The 7952-nt window shown below is 40.9% G+C and overlaps 1 pseudogene; it reads left to right on the top strand.

The window, feature by feature from the left end:
* Positions 1-2989, top strand: part of LOC107758584 (ARF GTPase-activating protein GIT2-like) — a 16380-nt pseudogene extending 13391 nt beyond the window's left edge.
* The last annotated feature ends 4963 nt before the right edge of the window (positions 2990-7952 follow it).

Below are 7952 nucleotides of genomic sequence, written 5' to 3'. Positions count from 1 at the left end.
AAGAAATAAAATTTTTGTACATTTTTATTTTCTCTGACACTTTTTTTCCTACTGTTGCATAAAATATTAAACGAATTTTGTGTCTTAAGATAATTCATATAAATTCAAGTCAAAGTCAATAAATTCAAGACTCTTGACACAACGAATAAAATAACATACAATTTTGTGCAGACTACACTTTTATTTGTCAGCCTATCTCTCTTTCAGTAGCGGAAATTTAAATGTGAGATTCTGGAAACGAGATCTAAATTTAGCGGGAACGGTCGGGTTGGGAAGAAAATTATTCTAAGTGGACAGCGGGTGAACAAAGAGTGAATGTATAGCGGGAGCGGGTGGGTGCGGAATAAAACCTTGCGGGAGTGGGGCAAAAAAAACAGTCCCGCGCAGACCTCTACTGCACTGCTTTAGAGAAGAGGAAGAGTTGGTGCCATGCTGTCAAAACTAGTTCATAAAATCTATTCACAAAAAAATCTATTCATATATGAATCACGATTCTGTCTTCTAACGATTCTAATGGATTCACAAGTTTCAAAATCATTGTTCTAAAGCAGCGGTTCTTAATCCTGTTCCTCGCGTCCCCTGCTCTGCACACGCTCTGCTCTCACATGCTCTCTCTCACCTGATTCAGATCATCAGCTCGTCAGCTCCATCCATGAACTGTGTTCCAATTATACACTTTTTGTATAGACAGACAGATATTTTTCACGTTACCGTGGTAGCAAGGAATACTTGCTGGCAAACACTTCTTACTGTTACAAAATAAACAATTACATTACAAAAATGCTACAACGCAATCATGTATTCTGCTGTATTAAAGGATAAAACCGTATATTAAAAGCTAACATAAGCAGTAGCATTTACAAATAACAGCATATCTAAAAGTATGAGACAACAACAAACAAAGAAACATACCGTTCTGAAACGTCCTGTAAGAGCCGTGCTTGCACAGGTTCTGCGCGATCCTCTTCACTAATATTCTCTGGGTCTCATTCAGGCTCAAACTGATAAGCATTATTGATGATGCCATTGGTTACAATACAACACCGGAGCACATGCACTGAGGTGAGGAGCGTGACGTTTCTGGACGTGCACTAGGCGGTTTAGTGAATCACAACACACTGGGCCAGCTAACCAATCTGAGCCCATTGTGTATTTCTAAGGGAGGGGCTTAAAACCAGGAAATCATCAGAGCGTTCATAGGAGAAGGGAAAAAAGCAGTGTAGAATAAAGGTAAATTATGTGAAAAAATTAGTTTTTTAAAAACATAGCATTAACAGATGTTAGACTGTACCCCATAAACACAGTCAAGCCTAGAAAAAAAAAACAGTTTACCACCCCTTTAATGAAGAATATATCTATTTATAGTCTTGTCTAATATTTTTGCATCCACAGCAAGCAATAAATGGTTAATAAGGTTCTGAAATTGTCTCCCATTACAGAGGCCATCCTCTGAGTCCGTCCGCGGGTCCTTGCGCCTCTTGACCTCCAGTGCCAGCCGTCTGCAGGGCGAATGTCAAAAGGCCACACCCCACGACTCCCAGCAGGTTATTCAGTGTGCCTACGACATTGCCAAGGCGGCTAAACAGCTAGTTACTGTGACTACCAAAGACAGTAACTGAGTTACAGTACAAGTGAGCGCCTTTCCTGTTCAATGTTTCACCGTGTATTTTTATTTGCTATTATATTGTCCAGTATTATTGATGATCAACACAACACAGTTTGCTTTGTATTACTGCAAATAATTAATTGTTTTTGAACGTTATGCATACAAATACTAACATACCTTTTGGGGCACTAAGCCTTGATAATCAATGCCCTGTTTTGTTTTTTTGTCCTAGCTTTATGGTGCCGTTTTTAAATGTAAACTAATATTTGTTTTGCTTCCCATGGTGCTAATTAACTGATTTATGTCATGTCTGTATTGCTCCTGTTTGTGGATAAACAGAACAAGGCCTTTACTCATTTAATACCTGCACATTTCAAATATACCACATACAAAGTTGAAGTGAGACAAAACCGGAAATCATATATAGCTGTTATTGCTGAAATTCAGCTGGTGTACTAAGTGTTTCTTTGTCTTGAAAGCCAGCTCACTCAACAAGTGACCATGATGTAGATGTCAGGACACACAATGCCTCATTTCTTGTGCAATAAATAACTTAAGCCTCACTGCAAAATCCTAACTTGCCTGTCCTGGTGTTGCCATTGTATTAAGTATTCAGAGTGTATAGTCTTATTATGGAGTGCTTTAGTATATGGGCTGTTATACCTCACTTGTGTGTGTGTGCGCGTGTGTGTGTGTGCGTGCTTGGGTGTCTGTTCTACACCTAAATATATAGTCCCTCAAAAAATGCAGACATGTTGCTCATGATTTTACAATGTCATGTTTGTCATTTTCACTATATGTAGTGTGTGTGTGTGTTTTTCACTCATTGTTCCTTAACGCTATCCAGTCCAAATGTACTACTCCTTTGTTAATGTTTCTGTGCCCTTTGCGGTTTAATCCTAGGCATGTGTGTGAAGGTTTTCATGCATCCAGGTCATCAGAGAATGTCAGAGTTTATTCATAGACAACTGCTAAATGAAATACTGTTTCTATGAATTCACTCCGCCTGATGTTTTAGAGATGCTCGTGTTAATTTGCGCGTCCAAAGGATGTGTTTATCTGTTGCCTTGTCTGAAATAATACAAATAACACAAACAATTGTCACCAGCTGCTGTGTTAGTGATTTCAGTATTATGTGGTAACGCTTTGTATTATTCAGTACATGTATTATATTTATATACAAGTTATAAGCTGCTAGTTGTCAGTCATGTATGCAACTAATCTGGTGTGAGATTTCCTGCTTTAATATCTGCTGGATGTGTACACATGCACTTACTTGCTCAGTTCAGAAGGTCATGTTGGCCTTCGTGTGGGATATGCATCATGCAGTTGATGCTGCTTCAATGAAAGTCTTGTTACTAAATATAATAAATTTTAACTGTACTCAAGCTAAAACGTGTCATGGTTTAGTGCATGTCCATTGTTATTTGCATTAAATAATTATACGTTCCCCCCTCCCATACTGTGGTATGACATCCAAACTTAAACTGCTCTGTCTGTTGTCACAAGTGTTATATGCAAGTAACTATAATTGTTTAAAGCTTTCCAGGAAGGGTATTTAAAATGCTGGCATGATTTATTAATGTGGCCTCACTGAACTCATTTCGGTCTTATATTTTCTTCAGTCGGTCACTTTGTCAGTGGCTCTTCACACCTGCTGAATGTTTTTCACGATACTACGGACGAATTACGAACGAAGCATCGTGCAATTAAAAAAGCCATACTATTTTCAACAATTTACGTTTTATTTAGATGATTTGCGATGGTACTTTTGCTGGATCAGCTGCTGCCTGACACCAACGAGATCACTACGAAAACATTTCTGGAATCAGTTTCTCATCTGCCACCTTTTTTCGGTGAGTCGTTAACTTCTACGTGTGATTTCAGAAAGTTACAATAAGTATGTTTAGTTTAACTCTTTTAAGGCCTGATTAAAGTTCGATAGATTAAATAAATTGATTTTAAATACAAAGGACAGGAAGCATGTGAAAGCGTTTAGTACAGCATATTTTTCTCTCCATGCCTTTCACGTTTTACATTTTTACTGAATGTCTGAATTGTCCAAACCTGTGTAATAAACAATGAGGTCAATCCTTAAGTATCGATACTTTCGATACTGATGTTGTATCGAAAGGATCCTCACACAAAAATATCGATTCTAAAGTGCATTTTAACCATTAATTTTATTTATCAAGAAATTCGATGCATAAAATATTTGGAGCACACTGCCTTATAGATAACCTTAAGACTAACATATTGATACTACCACCCAAAAAACTTTAATTTTGATTTCATGGGGAATTGTAAAATTAATTCTGAAAAATGCATCACGGTTTCTACACAAATATGAAGCAGCAATAATAATAAATGTTTCTTGAGCAGCAAATGATATTAGAATGATTTCTGAAGATCATGTGACACTGAAGACTGGAGTAATGATGCTGAAAATACAGCTTTGATCCCAGATGCATTTTAAATTACATTTTAAAATATATTAAAATAGAAAATAGTTATTATTATTTGTAATATTTCACAATATTGCTGCTTTTACTGTTTTTTGTTTTGTTTTTTTGTTCAAATAAGTGCAGCCTTGGTGAGCATGAGACTTTAAAAAATATTACAAAATCTTACGGACCCCAAACTTTTGTGTACATGTAATATTTATTTTAAATTGGCTAGTTTGTGCAAGTAAATTTATTTAAACTGGTTGTTAAAAGTTCAAATGGATTGTGTTATGTTCTGTAATTGCTGTTAATAAATCTGTCAGAAAAAAATATGCTAAAGTTTCACCTTTAGGGGTACAACAGCCTGGCAGCCTTTTACAAAAAATTAACCATGGTTTTATTACAGTAACCACAGTTTACCACAGTATTTGTAGTAAAACTGCAGTAACCACAAATTTACCATGGTAATAATAATAATAATACTACATTTTAGTACTTATGTAACACCATGTTTATTTTTCATGAGGTATCCTCAAAGGTGCACCTTTGTAACTTATCTACCCTTAAAGCATGCATACTTGTATAGTACTAATATGCTCCCTTTAAGGGGTATAGTTGCACATTTGAGGTTACTGCCCCAGCTAAAATACAATTATAGTATATTTTATTTCTGACAGTGTCAACAAAAAAAGTCCTATGAAATGTAAAAAAAGCATGACTTTAAAATCTAGTATTAAGTGAGTATAATTACGTATTATATTCTTTTAATAATTTAAAAGATCAGTTTAGAGTTATCGTTATCGTTATCGATATCGACGATACTGGGCTTGAAAATATCGGTATCGGCTCGAAAATAAAATAAGAGGTATCGCCCATCCCTAGAGGTCATTAAATATTGAGTGGACAGAACCGATACCGTTCTCTTCTCACATCTGGAGTTAAAGGGATAGTTCACCCAAAAATTTGATGTTTATCTGCTAACCCCCAGGGCATCCAAGATGTAGGTGACTTTGTTTCTTCAGCAGAAACGAAACGAAAAAATAAAACCACGAAAAAAACCGCTACCTATCTCTCAAATGGACCATTGACACTCCTAATTGAGATTGTAGATAGAATGTCAATGGGTGATAGGTGGCGGTAATGCACTTAGAAGTCTGCGATCCGCCGTAAAGCAAGAAGAAGAAGAAGACGCGTCACGCGCTGGCTGTCGAGGACGCGCTCAGGACAGTTCAGACATTGCAGTGCATCAGACGTAAAAAAACTATATAAATACTGCTCAGTTTCTTGCACAGACCGATCGTTTCGTGTCTTTAAACATCAATGTATCTGCACGAGCCGCAGGGTTTAATTTGGTTTTGTTTGTGTATTTTTTTTTTTACTCTCAAAGCCGTGATTCCCATTCACTTCCGTAATTTGTTCACCAAGTCACACTTTCTGCATGTCTTTTGTCCAAAATATAACAGCTACAATCTCTGTTTTTTATAGGTATGTTTCTTCCATGTCCATATATTTAAAATAATCTAAAATGCTTACAACAAATCAATGACATTAATAGAAACTAGAACTGCACAATCATATTTTTATTATAGATCATGAAAAGGTTCATTTCTGAGATTAACAAAACCTGAGCTTCAGATTGCTAAACAAAATGCAATTTGCTAGATGTACTGACAAAATTTTTGCTTAAGTTTATTCATAAAATGCAATCAAGAAAAACTAAGCATGTAAATGAAAATATTTAAATATTTAGGGGCGCGTCGGGTCAAAACCAAACCAAATAGAAGCCGTTACAATCAATGATACTGTCTACATACGTCGCATTCCCTGTGTTGTGCGGGATTGTTTACAGTAAAATGTAGCGAGAGCTTTAAGAGCCATGCTTCAGTTGGTGGCGGAAATACACCATTTTGTTGTTTGTCAACCGCCAATAAAATTTCAAGAAGAAGAAGAAGGGCTATGCTTAAAAAAAAAAAAACGCCCACCTGTTCAATGGGTGTCCCGGAAGAGATGCGAATGAACTCAAACAACAGCGCGAATGCAGATTAGAATTTTGAAATCACGTTTGATCGAACGTGTCATCTTAAATTAATCGTGAGACGTCATTAAGGAACAAGATATTGTAACCGTTATTTGTGCATATTTTAATATTATGTACAGTTTATGATTTCCACCTATGTTGGTCTTTTCCGTAGAGGCCTGCGGTTCATTCAGATCTTGCTGCAAAGTCTAGCGCAGGGGTTTTCAACCTGTGGGGCGCGACCCCCACCTGTCAAGGGGGGCGCGAGCATCAGTTAATTCAGAGACGTTCCCTCTCGAGCTTTCACGAGACATCACGGAGATATTTCTCCGTTATGGGAACTCCTTCCCTTCCAACCTTTCCTGAAGTCCTATTGGCTCCCGCCAGTCCAAATGACTGGCCAATTGACGCGAAGTATGCAAATCGCATGCAAATACTGACGAGCTCGAGAGGCAGTATAAAATGCGGTGCACGCGACAATTACGTCAGAATCTTCTACTTCACCTGTTGAATTCACTATGGCAACAATCTGCAAGATCTGCGCGGGACCGATAGAGCCGCCGGATCAGCACGACTACTGCGTCGCCTGCCTGGGCCTGGCCCACGCCGAGGCGGCGCTGGACGAGTCCAACTGCGGGCATTGCGCGGACCTTCCGGCCCGCGTGCTCCGGACCCGCCGCGATGTGGCTCGCGGCCTATTCGGGATGAGGCCCACTGCCGCCAGCGTGCCGCTGGTGGGCCCTCCCGGTGACGGGAGCGTCGTCTTGTCGCTCCACCAACCCCAACGGTCGCCCCGTTCCCCGGTCTCACTCCCCGAGGACTGCTTCCGCCCTCCTTCCAACATCGCGGAGTTTGTATCCTTTAGCCAGGAGGAGGGGGATGACTCGATGTCCATCTCGGCCTCGGAGAGGGAGGATTGGGCGGGATCGGAGTCCGATCAGCCGGACAGCATGGGGCCCCCAGACCTCCAGGAGGAGCTCATGAGGGTTCTGTCAAGGGCTGTCCAGGAGTTGGAGCTTACCTGGAGTCCTCCAGAGGAGCCTGCCAGGAGTAAGCTTGACTCCTGGTATTTCAGGTCCACCCGGAAAGCTGACTAGAGGACGTCGGTCCCCTTTTTCCCCGACATACATGAGCAGCTGGTGAAAACATGGTCTGCGCCCCATTCAGCGCGCGTCCACTCTGCCACACAGGCCATTTTTTCTCACGTGGATGGGGCGGAGGCCCACGGGTACGTGCGCTCTCCCCCAGTCGAGGAGACTGTTGCTGCGCACCTGTGTCCTGCAGCAGCCAAGACCCTATGCTCAGACATCAGCCTCCACTCAAAGCCGTGCAGGACCACCGCCCAACCTTGCCAATAAAGCATATGCGTCTGATGGCGAGGTGGCTTCCGCGCTGCACGCCATGGCAGTGCTGCAGGTTTTTCAGGCGAAGCTCCTGCAGGCAGCGGAGGGCGGAGCCCTCACAGCAGAGGCCATTAAGGATCTGCGCGCGACGACGGACTTCGCGCTGATGGCGACGAAGCGAGCGGCCCAGGCTGTGGGTAAGGCCATGGGTTTTATGGTCGTCCTTCAGAGGCACCTTTGGTTAAACCTAGCTGACCTCAAGGATGCTGACCGTAAAGTGCTGCTGAATGCTCCTGTGACTCCCTCCGGCCTGTTTGGTAACCCCGTGGAGTCCATTACTGAGTGCTTCGCGGAGGCTCAAAAGCGCACCAAAGCCAAGTAGACATTTCACTCTCTATAGATATATTTTAATGTCTGTAAGGCAAAGATATAGCCTACATGGAGTTTCGTGCTCGAGTTCACAGACCGAGATGGCAGAAAGCTCATCATGTTTGCTTTCATTATTTTACAAAAGCACGTTTTGTTGTTATTGTGAGTGCACA

This window comes from Sinocyclocheilus rhinocerous, unplaced genomic scaffold (assembly GCF_001515625.1).
Source record: "Sinocyclocheilus rhinocerous isolate Xijiao unplaced genomic scaffold, SAMN03320098_v1.1 scaffold623, whole genome shotgun sequence".
In the NCBI taxonomy this organism is placed as follows: domain Eukaryota; kingdom Metazoa; phylum Chordata; class Actinopteri; order Cypriniformes; family Cyprinidae; genus Sinocyclocheilus; species Sinocyclocheilus rhinocerous.
Note: the sequence above shows the minus strand (reverse complement) of the source record. Positions and strands in the feature narration are given on the sequence as shown.